At 36.0% G+C, this 19,491-nt stretch overlaps 1 protein-coding gene and 1 long non-coding RNA gene across 2 annotated transcripts in view; both read left to right on the plus strand.

Moving 5' to 3' along the window:
* LOC311081484 (zinc-alpha-2-glycoprotein-like) overlaps positions 1-19,491 on the plus strand; it is a gene marked incomplete at both ends in the record, with an annotated part of 524,658 nt that overhangs the window by 23,785 nt on the left and 481,382 nt on the right. The window lies entirely within an intron of this gene.
* On the plus strand, positions 2,053-18,890 carry LOC311086963. Its single transcript, XR_014607151.1, has 5 exons — positions 2,053-2,513; positions 6,339-6,392; positions 6,535-6,573; positions 10,929-11,571; positions 12,308-18,890. It is a non-coding gene; the product is annotated as an uncharacterized lncRNA (long non-coding RNA).

Below are 19,491 nucleotides of genomic sequence, written 5' to 3' on the forward strand. Positions count from 1 at the left end.
AAGAATGACTGTAATTATTTTCTTCCCCCCACCAAAGAAAAGCATAAATTGACAGCAACTTTCCTGTAAATAGTTATACGGTGACAAAGCTGGAAATACAGCAAAAATAATGTAAAATCTATAAAATTGACAGCAACTTACTGTAAACTGTTTCTACAGTAAACTTTCACTGAATATACAGTAATAATACTGTGAAAACAACAGAAATCATTTACAGTTTATGATCGAATCAGAAAAAAAAAATGCACGAGCGCGTGGTTTCTCGAGAGATCATACGCAAATTTAAGACGCTGCAGTGACATTACATGTCACATCCTGATGTCATGCATCTTTACAGGATTTTTAAAGGTGTGTGTGTGTTAATGAACACTGAGATCCAGAAAATCACTGGCAGTATGAATTAACCAAAATCAAATGATCCGGGGACACATTATCAGTGTATTTTCAGGAATCTATATGAAAGAGGCTTATGTGAGCTGCAAAGAAGCATCATTCTCATTCTAACTACCTTTGCCCTCTAAATAGATTTTCAATTCAACTTTCAAAATGGGATGCATGAATCCATATCAGTATCTATGTTGGTTTAGCCTCATCTAGACTATCAGTCAAAAACTGAATGCATATCCAACTGGAATCTGATCATATTTAGCAAGTATGAACAACACATGAAATGAGTTTCAAGCTACAGTACATACATGTGTGGTTTAAAATCCTTTTCAAAATCACATTTATTGAAATCCATTTCTGTCCGACTGCTTGGATTATATTTTGGATGGTTTATGTCACTTTCTCACACTGTGTAAAATGTAAACATGTCAGCAAAATTACAATGGAGACATGTTGAATTTTGAGACCAGCAGAGATGATCGCATCAGGACCAGCCTCCAACATTTCTGCCATGTTCAAATAAGACGCAGTAATCCAGTGCAGCGGTTAACAGTGTCAGGTTGTAAATAACACAAAATCTGTATTGAAACACCTCCATGTTACTGTTACTGTTGTTGTTGTTGTTTTTGCCTACCAAAGCTGCTGCCAATGACTGGAACCAATCACTGCACTTGTTAATATAGCCCTTTTTTTTCCGTTTATTGTGCACTCCAGTAATTTTATTTGCACTTCATTATTTGCATTTTCATTTTTCCAGTGTCAATTTAGTGTAAATGTGTAATTTATTTCGCCACCATGGCCTATTTATTGTCCTATCTTCTTAATTATATTGTATTTTGCACTACACTTGCACTCTGTATGGATTGGTTTAAAGGGGGGGTGAAATGCTATTTCATGCATACTGAGTTTTTTACACTGGTAAAGAGTTGGATTCCCATGCTAAACATGGACAAAGTTTCAAAAACTAAGTTGTACGTTTGAAGGAGTATTTTTGTTCCAAAAATACTCCTTCCGGTTTGTCACAAGTTTCGGAAAGTTTTTTTCGAGTATGGCTCTGTCTTACGTAAGATAGAGCGGAATTTCCTTATATGGGTCCTAAGGACACTTCTCCGGGAGGACGCGGGCGCGCGCGCAACCGTAGACCAGAGCAAGAGAAAGAAAGCAGTACGCCATCAAAGCGCTAGTGATGGCAAAATCGAGGCCTCGTGAACCAATGAAACAGTTGAACCAAATGTGCCATATTGTTTCGAGGCTTCGAATCAATCCGACACCCGTCTCAACGGTGACACCTAGTGGTCACTTGCAGGTGTTGATCTGAAACAACCTTGACGAGCCATTAAAAAAATGTGTTGTTTTTTTATTATTATAATGTTCTAATATGTGAAGCTTGTAACCTATAGGCTCCTCACTGTGCATAATGTTATTTTGGTCATGAAAAATGAATATTAATAAAAGAAATCAAGCCACAATGTCTCACTTTTTTAGAGATTTTTATTCAAAAATATTAATTTATCTGCTGTGGAAGGACTTAGCCTACTTCTTTTTTTACAGATAATTTCTCCAGCCTTTGAAAAAATCCTCTCACAAAAACCCACGAGGTCAAAATGCGTTTATTTCACTTTTATACAGATGTGCGATTGTTCCCGACCGTTCCAATCAAACGCTGATTCGGCGGACCACACCTGATGAAACACTTAGTGAAACACTTCGAGGCTTCGTTTGGTCATAGTCACGTGACATGGGTGTTTCGAATCACGCTTCGGATCAGTGTTTCGACACATCTGCGCTTCGGGATCTCGCAAAGCTTCGGAACGACTGTTTCGCTTCAGCCATCCTTACAAAGCGCCCTGCCCGGTTTTTGGGAAGTCAATGTCACCAAAGAAGTGTGTTTTTGGTTGCCAGGGCAAGACAACCCTGCACAGATTCCCAAAGAACCCAGCGTTAAGGAACCCGTGGATGGAGTTTGTTTTCCTGAGCATAAACGGAGTTGTGTAAGACTGTTGTTCCCTGCATTTCGACGATGATTGTTTTATAAACAAAGCCCAGATCGACGGATTTGCAGATCGTCTAATGCTTAAGGATCGAGCAGTCACAATGATAAAGGTTCGCGGTCGTGCGTTGGAACGGTGAGTAAAACTGTTGAACAAATGTCTCTGTGTGTTGTTAGCTCGGCGGGTAAGCACAGCTAAGCTTCGCCCACACGGCCCGCCCCCAGCCGCTCGTTTTTTTCCGGAAAGACTCGGTACACCCTATCTTTCAATTAAAAATATAATAAAACAAAAGACTTTTTGGAGATATGAAGGATGCAATATTACTCTATAGGTACTCAAGATTAACAGGAGATTGAGTGAAAATGAGCATTTCACCCCCCCTTTAATGATTGTATGTTTATTTATTTCCCATGTTGTTGTTTTTGTTGCACTGTTTTGCTTTGTCTTGGCCAGGTCGCAGTTGTAAATGAGAACTTGTTCTCAACTGATTTACCTGGTTAAACAAGGTGAAATAAAATAAATAAATAAATAAAACAAAGCAAGGCCATTTTCACATAAACCAATGCGGAAATTGCGGAAAACAAAAGAGCACCAATCAGATCCGTACAACTGTGATACACGGTGTGTGGACTTTCAACATTTTAGATCAGATTCCAATCAAATACACACATGTTCATTTTATCAAAAATAAAAAAACTGTAATATTGTGAATATTTTTACATTTTTAAGTAATGGTTTTCTATTTTAATATACTTTTAATGTAATTTATTCCTGTGATCAAAGCTGAATTTTCAGCATCATTACTCCAGTCTTCAGTGTCACATCCTTCACAAATCAGATATCAATGTTGGAAACAGTTGTGCTGCTTAACATTTTTTATAATCTGTGATTGTTTTTTTTTTTTTTGTTTTTTCAGGATTCTATGATGGATAAAAAGTTAAAATGAGCAACATTTATTTAAAAATGTATTAAAATCTTTTCTAACAATATAATTATTCACTTTTTAAAAAGTATTTTTTAAAACTGACTTTTTAATCAGTTTAACACATCCTTGCTGAATAAACGTATTAATTTCTTTAAAAAGAGAAAGAAAAATGATCCCAAACTTTTGAAAGATAGTGTATATTGTTACAAAAGATTTCTATTTTTAAAAAATGCTGCCTTTTTTATTATTCATTGAAGAATCTTTAATGATTAACTGTTCCTATTGATAATAAATCATATTAGAATGATTTCTGAAGGATCACACTGAAGAGTAATTAAGTAATTGCTGTAAATAAGCTTTAAACATAGGAATAAATTACAATGTAAAGTATATTATAATAGAAAACCAGTATTTTAATTTGTAGCAGAATTTGAAAATATAACTTTTTTAACTGTATTTTTTATCAAATAAATGCAGGCTTGATGAGCATAAGATAATTCGTTCAAAAACATTAAAAATAGTAGTTTCAAAACTTTAGACCTTTACTAGGCTACACAACACTACTACATACAAAAGTTTTTAACCTTTTTATACTATTATACATTTTTAAGTAGTGAAAAGTCCAGATTTAAAGCTGCTTGGTTTCACAGAAATTCCGAGAAGGTTTTTTTTTTTTTTTTTTTTTTGCCATTTCAACCAGCCTATTTCATTTTCAAACCTATGCAATTGCTTACCAGAGACCTTAAATTAGACACTAAACCAAAGACACTAAAATTATGTAACTGACAACACGAAGTGTAAGTAACGATGAAGGAAAGCTCAAATAAATGCAGGCCCTTTTCAGATTCGGAGGTAAACAGCTTTCCTCGATGAAATCGAAAGTAAACAGAAAACGCACAATTATCTGTGCTTAGTTAACGCATTAATTTCGATCAGTTTTAGTCTCAATTTCTTCTTAAAGGCAGAAAGTTACCTGCTGTCTCTGTTGTGGCGCTTGATGAGGCCATTATCCGCGCAGATCACGGAGGAATGCTCTCCGCGAGCGCTGCGATCTCACAGGTGAAGCAGTCGATTCTGTTCCCTACCTACCGGAATACCTGTTCCCACCAAGCGGCAACCTCCCCATCTCTCTCTTGAAACCAACACGGAAGTGAGTTAACCTGCAATTCATTAACTGGCCGCTTGGCCTGGCTGCAGAAGTGAGTCAAATCTGTATCTCCCTCATGTTAAAATTACCAACTTTACAGCAGAAAAAAACATGTTTACAGCCTGGTTCTCTCTGTGGATTTGGTCTATACAGCTAATTTTGCCCTTCATAACAACTGTGAGGGGGGTGAATTTTTTTATAACTCATCCGTTTAGTTGATTAATATTTAAATTTAAGGGTGTGGCCACTTGAGTGACAGGTGGATTCCCGCTGATGTCAAAGCCGTTTGTCTGCTGTTACTAGCCGTCGTCACTTCACCTCAGCAAATGTTAGCTGCTGAACTTGCCTTCTCTGCAGTGTTTGTGCTTTTTTTCGGGATTATTTCATACAATTTAATACTTGGGTACAAAGCCCACGTCTTTGGATTCAGTCGTTGTCGTCGAGTATCGTTTGAGAGAACAACCAGCGCTGTATTTCAGTTGTTTTCCTCTGTGAACAGGCACTAATGGATGTCTGACAATTTCGTTGCTTTTTGGGGTTTTCAAATTTAAAACGTCAATAAAGGCTCGTTCGTTCTGCTGTCTTATGTACCGTCAGATGAAATCCTGCAGGCGTCGGCGCTTTCTCCGTCCGTGCAATAAATGCACATCCTTGAATGAGCGCGGATTTTCTAGCGCATTTACTTGCACTTCAAAGGCAATATATCTATGGTTTAACGGTTCAAAATCAGAATTTAAAATGGACTGAATAAGCTCTCTACGAACTTGAGCGATGCCGCGCTGACGGACCATGAAAGAGTGACTGACATGTAGGCTAACGTTATGCACATAAATCACTGTCACACACAAACACTCTCGAAGTAATACACAGTCTCACTTGTAGCAATGTATTTTAACTATTATAATATTTCGAAGGGCAAAAACAGGAACTTTTAATTGGCTTTACATCATCAGCTAACTCGATCACGTCGAGCTAGGTGATTTCAGATAGCCAGGCTCATATCTATGGCCAGGTTCCTCAGCTCCACTCACGCCCCGCCTGTTTGCCCATTTTCTGTTATCCGGGAGTGACGCGAGGCCAAGATGGCGACAGACGGCTCCGCCCACTTTAGGCTTCAAAAATGCTCTTCAGAAACCTACGGGTGACGTCACGGACACTACGTCCATATTTTTTTACAGTCTATGGTTCCCACTCAACGAGATGCATCAAAGCAGAGCTGGATGTACGGAAAGCAAAAAAGGCCAAAAGCATCGGCGCAACATTTAAATGTCTTGCTACATTGCAGCATAATAAAATGGTTCTCACACACTCCAGTAATATTTCTGTGAATGAATTAATCTTGCACTTGTTCATAGTTTTTGTTTTATGCCTGAATGTCTGAGTTGAATTGTGCCCATACAAATTGCCTTATCTGTCCGTGTTAACGTCCAAACTCAATGCCCTTATATTATTGTCTTATTATTTATAAAGATTGCAAAATGTCAGCGATTACAGATTCATGATATGCAACTTTGTAAACAGTATAAAAATGTATTAACATGTTCAATGTCACCAAAACACACATGAGAAAAAGAGTTCCTCATATTATTGTCACAATTAAGGGGAACATATTTTCAGGTGACACCTTTTATGTTCCCTGTAAGAAATAAAAATAAATAAATATGAATAAAACCATATATTGCTATTATTACCTTCTTTAATATTTGTCACATGCAAGATACATGCATGGGTGCAACATAACATTCTAATCATTATTAATTAACATCAATTGTGAGATAAATAGTTGCAATTGTCTTTAAAAAAAATTTATTTTAACAAGCTTCCATACCAAGTGCTATGTGTTCTGTGTTTTGGATGTTTATTTTTATGTTGTGCTTGTTTTTTCTAGACTCGATCTCGCGGCATTATGCGCAAAAGAGAGGAAGAGATTTATTAGCCCCAAGTAAGTGTCAAATCATGAAAATAATCACATAGCCTATTTTAAAAAAATTATAGGAGAGATGAAGAATGATGACGAATTATAGTAGGCTACTGTGTTATTTTTTAATAAAACAATTTTGAATTGACTGACCTTTTTCTCCCAGAGAAACGACGGTGAAGTAATAGTGCGGAACATCCTAACAGTAAGTTAATTCTACTTTTTTTTCCTTCCAGGTATAGAATTGTTTTTATGTAGGCTGGTGAAACGTTTGATTTTTTTTACATTAATCTGCAAGTATTGTGCATAAGTCTTAGACAAGTTAGAATTTAGCCAGTTAGCCCATGCAATATATTTTGCTGTAATTGAGTGATGATTGAGCATTATTGAAGACACCTGATGTTAACAAGCAGAAAATCACTATTTTTAAGTCACCATTATGGGGATCAATGTTTGCTTTAGTTGGGCTCTTGAGTTATAACTGCCTGATGAACAAAGAAAAAATGTGTTCTGATTTTGGTTATGTTTTGACAATCATCATGTTGTGATCTGAATTCATTTAGAGAGTTATGTTTACCTTGTTAATTAAAGTAACCCTGTGATTTTACAACAAATGATTTTAGAATTTTCAAATATTATCCAAAAGATTTCTTAAAAGCTGTTCTGATCAGAAGACTTAGACACACAGACATCAAGAATCTACGGAAGCCCTGAACTGCAATGTAAAAAAATAAATAAAAAACAATCTGTAAGAAAAAAATTCTAGCATTTTGAGATTAAAATTGTAATATTTCGAGAATAAAGTTGAAATATTTCGAGATTAAAGTCAAAACATAACGAGAATAAAGTCAAAATTAAGAGAATACAGTCTTCCGTAGAAGTTCTTAGTGTGTGTGTGTGTGTGTGTGTGTGTGTGTGTGTGTGTGTGTGTGTGTGTGTGTGTGTGTGTGTGTGTGCAAAGAAATGTGTTTGTGAAGTCGAACTGCCTCGGACATGGATCTAAATAAAATAGTAGCTTTTTACTTTTATCTGGGCTTTCAACAAAAGAAATTCTACAGGTGCTAATCTAACAACATGCATTACCAAGGCGTTGAATATAGACAAGCACGAAGACTCCGCCGGAGTAGGCACCACAATCCTGGTGTAAACTTTATATGGCATGTTGACCTGAAGCCTACGTGTTTTCGTGCTCATCTATAGCAACACCATCTGGGCTGAGAACACTTAACAGTAATAGCACGGTCTCCCTCTTCACTGTAAATACGTTCTGGATACATTTTTAGTGCATCATTCTGTATCCAATCATTTGGCCGGATCCTGTGATTTCCTCAGATATAATATAACCACTGGTGGTGGTTGAGGAGAGATTCCCTGATATGATTGTAAAGTGCTTTGGGTGTAGGCAGTAGACATGAAAGCGCTAGCCTATATAAATGCCTATTTCATTCATTCATAAAGCTGCATATCTGCATATCTGAAAAGTGTTTTCGCCTGTAAAGTCTATTCCGGCACAGTATATTTTGTAACGTCCTAAAACAAATGGTAGGCTAATGCATGTTGTTAGATTAGCACCTGTAGAATTTCCTTTTGTTGAAAGCCCAGATAAAAGTAAAAAGCTACTATTTTGTGTAGATCCATGTTCGAGGCAGTTCAACTTCACGAACGCATTTCTTTACACATACAATAAAATATGTTTATGTTTTAAAGAAAAACATCCACTGGACAAGTTAGATATTGTGGGGAGCATAGAGATACTTTTATGGAGCAGATATGAAACATTAATGCTGTGCTGTCTGATGCTGTTAATGATGTTTTCGATGATGACCGATCATAAAACACACTTTTTCACACACTTTTCCATGAAAATTTAAAAAAAATTATGATTGATTGTTTCAAAGGGATACTAATGACACATGATTTGGATATTTTTGTGTCTGGGAAAAATTTGGGATTAAATGGGTTAACTATAATACCCAATAATGTTGGAGTTCCTATAGTTTTTCCTTACAAATGCATATTACCCGGGTCACAGAATCTGACAGGTCAAATTCATAGCTACCGAAACTGACCGCTCTTTATTTCACTATAACTGATTGTAATGTTCAATAAAGTGACTCATGTGATGTGTGAGCATCTCCCCTTTCTATTTTATAAAGCATATCGATCAGATATTTATATATCTATAGGCTACAGTAGGGTCACCGAATCTGACTGGTCAAATTCATAAAAGACCCAGCTTATGTGAGGTGAATGTGGAGCAGGTCAGGGGCTGGTGACGTCATCGTCTATAATTCAGTGTCTACTATTTTACAACCTGAAGCAGCAAAAACTAAAATGTAACCGACACAAACGAAGGAGAAACAAACAAGACTATTTTGCTTGAATTTGGAGCATGTGGGGGCTTGAATGACCTCAGAATGACCATTAAATATTATTTTAATATCTAAGAAACCGAAACAGCACAAAATAAATGTGTACTGGCACAAACGATTGAGCCTATTTTGGGTGAATTTGGAGCAGGGCTGGTGACGTCATTGTCTATATTTCGAGGTGTAATATTTTAAAAATCAAAGCAGCACAAACAAGACTTTAACCAGCATAAACCAGCACAAAGTTGCCACCTTGTGGTGTGACCAAACGATACCCAAGAGGTTTGTGGACATGCCTCTACAGGTCACACTGGGAATTAATGACTTAGAGATAGGCAATATGGCCAAAATCTTATATCACAGTTTATGTTTTTTAATATCACCAAAACTGTATGTATTTTATTTACTTACATTAATTAACTTAGTATTAGTTTGTTCTGAAGTATTAAAATACTCATATCATGAAATAAGACTTTATTCATATCACCAACCAATAATCATTTTAAATAATCATAATTTCATTATTGACCAAAATAATCATGATTATGATTTTTGCCATAATTGAGCAGCTCTATTCAAAACAATGGCGGATTAGGTCCTGTAGTGTTTCTTTACAAAGTAGCATCGCCAACTACTAGCCTGGCATGTTAAAATGTAATACAACATGTTAAAGGAACACGCCGACTTTTTGGGACTTTAGCTTATTCACCGGATCCCCCAGAGTTAGATAAGTCCATACATACGTTTTTCATCTCCGTGCGTGCTTTAAGTCTGTTTGACGCACCCACCGCTAGCCTAGCTTAGCACAAAGACTGGAGGTAAACGGCTCCAGCAAGCATACTGCTCCCAATAAGTGACTAAATAACGCCAACATTTTCCTATTTACATTCTGTGATTTGCATAGTCACAGTGTGTACGGATAACAAGGTCACATGAGACACAACCATTTTCTAACCGTATACAAATCACAACATGTAAATAGGAAAATGTTGGCGTTATTTTGTCACTTATTGGGAGCAGTCGGGCCATTTTTTTTTTTTTTTTTACAGATCGGGCTTTGGTCGGACTCGGGCTCATTTAGCTTTTCTCCTTTCATCGTGCCCATAATATATGTGCAGAACGCAGGCTACTGTTTGAAATATTGTTATATTGATAATATTATAAATATGCAACGCAATATGCGATTACGCGTGCAGAGCATCGGGGAGAAGTTGGAGTGTGGGGAGTTACTAAAAGTTCCCAATACTTCAGGAAAAGCTGCATTTCGAAAGAGTTTTGATTTGATTACCGAGCCTGAAGCCTTCAACAGTGGATGCTATTCTTTTTCTTCACAACGATCGCAAATAAACAGTGAATGAGCCTACTCAGTTCAACAGATTTTTTTTCTTTATTATATTTTTATTATTATTTAATGTTAGCCAGTTGGCGAAGGGTTCTTTGAAACGTTGTTCTTCAGTAAAGTTACTTGACATAAAAAAAGGTAGGCCATAAATCTTTATTTACTGCTGGATCACATTTGGCTATATAATATTCTCTACTGCATGCTTATGCTTCTCTGTAATGGACAGTCTGTATTAATATTTGTGGGCATGAATGTCAGAGGTGGTAGTTATGTTTGAGGCCAATAATACAATTTTACCTAGTAGCGTGTGTGTTTGTGTGTGTGTGTGTGCATCTAGCAGAGACAGCGCGCATCAGAGAGTGCGCGTCAGAGAGAGCTCAAAGTGATATTGATGTTGGTCTCGGGTCGGGTTCGGTTATGAAAAAATGCAGACGTTTTCAGGCTAGGGCCAGATTAGGGCTTGAACACCACGGGCCAGGTCTCGGTTAGGGCTGGATGTTTTGCCCCGTGCAGGGCTCTAAGCAGTATGCTAGCTGGAGCCGTTTACCTCCAGTCTTTGTGCTACCTCCAGGTGGGTGCGTCAGACAGTTACAGCACGCACGGAGATGAGAAGGGTATGTATGGACTTATCTAACTCTGGCGTGAAAAATGTCGGCGTGTTCCTTTAAGTTGTTTTCTCTTGTACGTGTGAATGGGAAACATTTTAACAATGTAAACACCTGTACACAAAACTTTTAAAAAATGCAATGGAAAAACGTTTCTGTTTCTAATACATCATTGTACAAATATTTTTTTTGTGATGATTTTTCAGTGTTTTTATCTTTATTTGATGTGTTTTGTGTGTTTCAGTGTGTAATCTGAGGATTGTTCTTCTGGGGAAGAATGTATCAGAAAACTGCAAAGTTAGAAACTTGATCCTGGGAACAGATATGCATGAGAATGAAGAGCCGACAGCTTTAGAGCAGAACAATGTAATCCCAGTCAGTGGAACGGTGGAGGACAGACACATCACTGTCATTAACACTCTTCATCTGCTGAATCCAGACATCTCAGATCATCAGATCACACAGACAGTGAGAGAGTGTGTGTCTCTGTCTGATCCAGGACCTCATGCCTTCATACTCGTACTGCAGTATAAAGACTTCACCGAGGGGGACTTGAGAAGAGTCAAACACGTGCTGGAAATATTCAGTGAAGAAGCGATTAAACGGACTTTATGAGCTAATAAAGGAGTGTGGAGGAAGACATCTGCAGCTTGATGAAAGAAAACCAGAATGGCGATCTGAGATTGTCAAGAGTGTTGATAAGATACTCAAGGAAAACAAGGAAGAATATCTCACATGTGAGATGTATGAAGAAGTTATAGGAACATCGGTGGATGTAGAGCAGAGCAGATCTGATCATTCATTCAGATCAGACGAAGAATATGAGGAGCATTCTTATCACAAAGATTATGGAAAACCCAAAGAAAGACAGAAAGAGAGAACTAAAGGTATTACATTTATTTTGTAAGTTTTCAGAATTTAACTTGTATGACTGTTTATGAAGTAAAATTTTAACATGCATGTCAATTCATGTCAAATCTTCCAAACGAGTTTTTAAACACAAGTTGTTGAGAGTTTAATATTCTAGTTAACTATCAGCTCATTTTCAATGCTTAGTATACTTATTTACTTTTTTGCTCATAGTATTATTTTGCCCACGTACAGACATGGCATACTAACAAAATGTTGAAAATGGATGTCTCATTTTGATTTCTGCATTATTAATCATTCATTTTGATAATGTAATATGATGCATTACTGTACACTCTTGACAGTGTTTTTGACAACATCAGTTTAAACCCTTTTCATCTTGTTATGACTTTAAATTGATAAAGGACAATTTATGAGAATTTATAACTAAATTAAAGAATTCAGAATATAAACTTATATAAATATTAGAGCTATATCTAAAGCATCTCTAAATTGAGCTGTAATTGGTCTGTGTCTATCAGTCAATCAATCAATAAAGCAACAAAGGCACCTTGAGCTGAGTTTGTCAGTGACCAGACATCAAAGCTGCTGAATCTGTCTAGATCTGTCTGAATGCCATGTTTGTTGACAGTGTCATCAGAAAGAAAGTTATTGCAGCTCTTCCATTACAATTGCAAGTTTAAGCATTTATGCAAGTTTAGGCATTTAACAACATGGTTGTTTACATTGAGCTTTTTTTTTTTTTTTTTACAGCAGATATAAGAGATCACAGTCCAGAGGGAATTCGCCTCAACTGTAAGTAGACAATTCAGATGATTTTATTGAAATGTATATTAATATTAGAGCTACACGATTCTGTATAAATTGAGAATGACAAATGTTTATTTATTTTTTTAAACACCGATCACAATTCTCCCATGATTTTGAAAAGACAACAACAACAAAACAAAAAAAACATAATTACTAGAGGTTTTGACAAAATGTTAATTCCTGCTGTGTATTTAAAATGTTTTAAAAATGCATAACAATGTAAAAAATACAATAATTTTTACAAAAGGTGATTTACTCTATTTTGATCGCCACCGTATTGATCAGTGTTTATATCCGAGTACTTCTGTGATAATATGAATGTTTGTAACAGAAATAATGAAAGTGTTACAGTTATAGTCAGTTATGTTCTGTTTTGGCTGTTTCATTGTGTTTTAGTTAACTGTCCCAGCTAACAGATTTTTGTTATAAGAACATGTAACAAAGATCTTATAGCTGGGGTCTTCCTTCATTGCCTGTTTGACCTAGTTGTTTGATTAGCCATTCCATTCACCCGTTGTCTTGTTAATTATCACATATGGCATTAATTTAATGCCAATTGTCGCGAGCATATTATTGTAACGTGAGAGCACTTCCATGTAATGCGCAAAGGTGAATTTCTCTGCTCGCACGCGGATTTCCTTTGCTCTTTCTCAAAACTTGACGCGTGTTCTCCAATATACAGTGCTCTCTTACGAACTGCCTCTCGCTCAGTTATTGCATGTGCGTGCACAGGTGAATTTCCCCGTGTTCTTGCGCTATAAATAAATTATCTTCACTTCTGGATTAAACGTTGTCAAAAGTTATCAACCAATCAGAATAGAATTCCGACAGACCAATGAAAATGCTACATGTGAGCGTGAGCTGCACCTGGAATTCTTTCGACAATCAAATTAATTTATCTATAATTTAAAATTATTAATTTAAATCAAGTGTATCTTAGGAATGGGGTGCTTGGATGATTTATTTAAATAACTTGGTCTAACTGCATCACATTACGGGTCAAACCCCTCTGAACGATTTATCAAAACACACAAACAAAAAAGCATATGTTTATATATATATATATATATATATATATATATATAAGACAGAACGATTAAGATCAGGGTCAGATCATCATACCCTAAATACTTTACATGTTGAGAATAAATACTATTGTGAATTTCACATATTAGTCATAATATTATAACATTATATTCAATGGGTTTAATGCATTTGCAGATAATGTAGTGAACTGTAACTGTCTCTGTTATAGAGGAGAGTACCTCCTAAGCACAAATCAAGAGAATGTCAACCCATACACATGGTTTATTTGTCCTCATCTAGTTTCCTGATTTATTATAGATTATTTATCATATAGGCCTACTGGTAAAACAAAAAACTTCTCTCAAAAATGAAAACCGTGAAATAGTAATCTAATAAATCCAAATTACTTTATTTATTTTTTTTTTCTATTAAAACAACAGCAAAACATACTTATTGTCATACAGAGCTGTACAAGTGCAGTTATTCAGCAACCACAATCAATAGGCTATATCGAGATCCATGTTTGGGTTTGTTGCAGTTCATCATTGAGGATTTTTTAATTGCAGATCAAGTTATTGTTAAATGACGTTGGTGTTATCTCATCTTCGTCTCGTCTAAGTCATGGAAAAAAGGTCGTCAACAAAATATTTTTCATCATAGATTTCGTCGGCCTATTCCGATTGCGATTCGATTTCGATTAATCGTTCAGCCCTAGTACCCAGCATGCATAGCAGCATGATTCAGTTTTTTAAGGTCACTATTGTCGAGATCCATATGGTGATTTTTGATGTCTGTGTGAGTCGGAACTATACCATAGGTGAAAACTTTTTGTGAACAAAATGTAAAATCATTCATATTATCTAATTATCACAACAGTCCTAGCTCATATGCACTGTAAAACCCAACAAGTTAAGCTAACTCATTTCATTTGAGGACACAGATTACCTCAATTAAATTTAAGTTTATTAAAAAAAACAATAGTTATATGAGTACTCTGAACTTTAATTTAAATCGAGTCCACTAAAACAAGGATATTTCTTAAAGATATTTCTTATTTCTTCACTTTTCCACGAGAATCAATGTATGTTATGATTGCATAATGATTATACACTGGCCGGGAAGCCGATATTTAAAAGTGAAGCGTTTGTTTACCTCAGGGTTTGTAAAATAGCCCACGTGCACGCGCACTAAAAAACGAGATTTTGATTTCTGGATATACCATATATGGACACCGCAGACCTATGCTGCAGGAAGCCCTGCCCCTCTTCCCCTCATATTCAGTTCAGTCGAGAAAGATGCAGAAACGTAGTGCACACGTAGTGCACACCTGCCTCTCGCTTGAACTGTAAAACCTAACAGCTATATGTACTAAATGAAATTGAGTTAATTACAATAACTCAATGAGTTATAGAGAATTTCTAGTTCCCAGTATGATCATTTGATAATAATTGGATACTTCAGTGATTAATTAAGTGATGATTGAGCGTTAGTGATGAACACCTGCTGTTAACAAGCAGAATCATTGAAGAGAAACACAAGAACTACAACTGACTTCAGACACAGCCTTAGATGAAATCAACTGAAGATAAAAGAAGACATTGAATCTCTCATGATCTCAGCAACGGATGATTAAACAACTCCACAAACAGCATTAACCCCCTGAGGTTGACTATCGCGCCGGCGCGATAGGCTAATTTTTTTCCTTATCAGTGCAAAAAAGAATCAAAATACTAATCTTATTTTTTATCTTATATGCTTGTGTTGTACATCAATCGATCCTGTTAAGTGTGTATTTTTTTTGTGTGTGTGTATACTCACAATAAAAACAAAGTGTTGTGCTTTTTGCCAAATAAAGAAAAATAAACACGAAGCGAGTTCTGCCTTCTCTCTGTCAGTTAAGTCCATTCTGAAACGCGTCCGAAAATGAACCATAACTCAGCGAATACTCAGTCAAACAGGCACACAGGCACACAGGCATGAAGCTTGAATTCTCTTCTTTTAAATGAAGTATTTTTTATAAATAACAAATATTCTCAGTTTATGCAATCTGTATGAAAAGAGCGAGATGTCAGTCGTTCTCATCTCAGCGAATTATTTTTAATGTGACCCCGCCCACGGAGAGCGTTTCTGTGTGAATGAATGAACGGCAGAGATGCGCGCTGTTTACCACAACTCGCAAAAAGACGACTGAAAATCGACTGAAATATGTTGAAATAAAATGTATTTGTATAAGCAACATATTAAACTGCGAATTAACATTTATATTTCTTATAATAAAAACGAAAGACCTATGTTACAGACATATGAAAGACAACATTTCATTGATTAGTTTTGGATAGATTATACATTTTTACTGTAAAATATCTGCCACCTCAAATAAGCTTTTGTTTGCCAATTTTTGCTCATATGTTAAATATAGTATATTTTGTCAAAAATAAAGTAATCAAATAATCATTCAAATCCTTAACTTTGAAATATGTATGTTAAAATGTATACTTTAGTTTTTACAAAGAAAGATTACACTTGAATTGTTGTTGTAATTGTAACCTTTTTAATAAAAAAATATATATATTTACAAGGTAGATGTAAACAAACTATTAAAAGGTAAATATAAGCCTTTTCTTTAAATAATTTTTTATTGTGTTTTATTAGCGACAAATTTGGGGAGAGGATAAATATTCCAAAACTGAAAATACAGTATGAGAACTAACTGCACAATTACTAGACATGTTTTCCTTGGATATTATAGGCCAATTTGCAAGCACAATTTGTGGAAAAAAAGAAAAAATTGAGATGCTTCCAACTGTTGCTCTTGCATTCTTTCTTGTGGCTCAGTGACTCACCTGAATGAATGGCTAATTAAGTATGTGGGCCCCATTGACTCCTCAGGTGCGAACCACTAAATATGCATGATGGTGTCATTGGATCGTTGACGCCCACTCGAATATTGCCTTTCCAAACAGAAAGTGTTTCGCAAAATTTAAATCAATGTATTGTGTAATTTGAATGATTAAGGAGGGTGATTTTCACATCATTTTGAAGAAAAGTCAAAAGTCTCATTGACACATATTTAGTATGTGTTTTATGGCCTTATTTCAGAAACTTTAGTTTTTAGTTTTTTTCAATAACCATACATAAACATTATTCTCTCAAAAATGCAAACATGTACATTCTTGTTGCTCACATATTATGGAAGTCCTGTTTGTGCTAAATAGAGTGTAATTTTTTTTTTTGCCATTAATATGTTTATAAGCAACTGAAAAAAGCACAAATGTCAGGGCATGTCAGAACATCTCAAGGACCCCAAAAACACCTTAGACCCCAGAGGGTTAATTGCGGGTGCAAAAGTGATGTTGATTCAATGCGGTTAATGTTGACACATTAACATAGGGCTGGGTGATAAAACGATATCAGTATTTATCGACGGTACACCATTGTCGATAATGATATCATTTTTTTTTAGATATAGCTCTCGATATTTCCATTAACAAATTATCAGCAACATCAGATTAGATGCTAAAACAACTGGCAGACACCTCTTACAGGACAGGAAGGGGGACCTTCTGCACCCACCACCACCGAGGAGAGGACTTCCCAATGGTCTACAGGTTGACTCTAACCACCAAACCCATTCCTAAGGGTTAGGCAAGAACTGCCATAGAAATTCCTCCTGGATGCATCAGCAAAGAGAGAGGCCACAGAGACCTATCTAAATCCATTCATACATATGTTTGAAGGCCTTGAACTGCAAAACATCCACTTCAACTTACGTGAAATTTTCTGTTAATGGTTATTGACTGTTAACTCAACAGTTGACGGGACAGACCTATTAACAGAGAAGTGAATGCATGTACGACGACTTAATCATTTCTCATCATGTTTGGGCTCTATCTGTTCCATATGATGCCTTGAATATTTTAAAAGAGGTTTGGTAAGGATAAAATACAAGGTTAAAACGGTAAAGGCACTGTTTTAACACTGTACTTTATGCTATGTAAACGAGTTCCACACTAGGGTGGGCAACACCGTGTGGCTACTTCAGAAACCAGTGGCCAATCACACTCCAGGATCGGAGAGGTGCCGGATTTCAATCTCCTCCTATAGGGATAGATATGTCCCCCGGGTAGACACAGCCTTGTTCTGCGTTTCCAACTCTACGGGGAAGGAGACATTAACAGACACACCACGTCCTGAGTTTCTGACCTGTCCACCAGTCCACCATCCTCCAGTCTAGGGGGATTAATGTAATCTACAAATGTTTCAGTGTCTTTATGTAGATCTACATTAATCCCCCTTGTGTGCAAATTTGTTAGGTTTTTTTTTTTTTTTTTTTTTTTTGTATGCTGTTGTATTTGTAACATTATATTTTTTTAATAAAAAAAAGAAAAAAGAAAGTTTAATCAGAAAACTAATCAGAAAGAAATCACTGGATGCTGTAAGGGCATAATTTCCAAAGATAACTTTTGCCTACAGTGCAAATATAACAATGAGCAATTTGCAAATAAAATTAATTTGTAAATTAAGTATTACTTCAGTAATTTATTTTTGTTTAATTCTCTGTTGACCTGTTATGATTAAATGTACAACAGAATGAACAGTATTTGAGTATAAAAATAGTATAGATAAAAGTTTACAGGAAATGTCTTTTGAGTTGCAAAAAAACAAATATTTTTTGGGGATAAATAATTTTTAACCATGGGAGTCTCATCTCCCATTCCCTTTAAATGCCAGTTGCGCTCACACCATGCAGATTCGCTATTTACATGAAGGAATTTGATAGTGGAAAGACCGAACGCGTCCCCAGAGAGGAAACGGATCTGCTCGTACGCGAGTTAAAAGTGCGCAAGCAGACCATCTACGGGACAAGTCGGATTCCACCATATCTTTATGTACACAATAATAATCTTTCACATTGTGTGTTAAAAATCTACACAATGTGTCAAAATACCATCAACACATGCTGTGTGTTGTTTTTAACACATCTCTTTTTTAGAGTGAAACAGTTTCTCAGTCTGTGTGTTTTCATGGCCCTGTACATTCAATTATCGTTTCACTGATTTTTGCTGTCAGTACATACAAATTAACTGAATGCATTTATTTCCATTCAAATGGATGAAAACTTATAGAAAAGGATTGGGCTTAAACAATTCTTTATTCTGTGGCTTCCTTTGGTGGGCAACGTTAATATCACAGCTTGGACCCCTAATTATAAGATAGTCCTTATGAATCCAGTAAAACATGTTACAACCATATAACATTTATATGATATTGTGGAAAAAAATAGTACTACTACAGTACAGTATAAATTGAATGAAATATAAGCGTAATATAGATGTAGTGTATTAGTGTAATAATGGTCAGATTTAGTAGTTCAATATACATTCTATTGCATATTATTATTATTAGCCTTAAAATACATTTGAGTATACAGTATGAGTATGATATTTAATATAATAGCTGAATAAAATAGTATATATAGCGTAAATTGTAATATAATATAGTCAGTAAAATAAAAATAGTAAATAAAATAGTGAGTTGTGTATAGTAAAATAATATAATGGCGCTTTTCCATTACCAGTACCAGCTCAACTCGACTCGACTCCCCTCGCCTCGTCTCGCTTTTCGCTCCATTTTCCATTGCAGATAGTACCTCCACAGTAGTACCTGGTCGTCATAGCGACGCGGCAGGAAACTGCCGTGACTTCTTCTACACGACACACTCTCAGGACAATGGAGGAAATCGAGTGTATGCTGTTTTTGGATGGTTTTGTTTTTGTTTTTGCTGTTTTTTATTCAGGATACTCAGCAGTCGTGCCGTGTTTTCACGTCACATTTTAGTATCGCCTCAGCTCGCTCAGAACCTCCGGAGGTGGTACGAAAAAAAGTACCTGGAAGCAGGTACAGCCAGGTACAACTTTTACACAGTGGAAAACCAAACAAGTCGAGCCGAGGCGAGCTGGTACTGTGTAGTGGAAAAGCGCCATAAAAGTATAAGTCATATAGTAATAATAGGCAAAAGAAGTACAGTATGGCGGCGCCGTTGACTTTCGATCCAGCGGCCAATGGGGAGTCTATGTATTTAATAGGCTTGTTTGAGATGA

This window comes from Abramis brama (assembly GCF_963993115.1).
Source record: "Abramis brama genome assembly, chromosome: 1".
Classification (NCBI taxonomy): Eukaryota; Metazoa; Chordata; class Actinopteri; order Cypriniformes; family Leuciscidae; genus Abramis; species Abramis brama.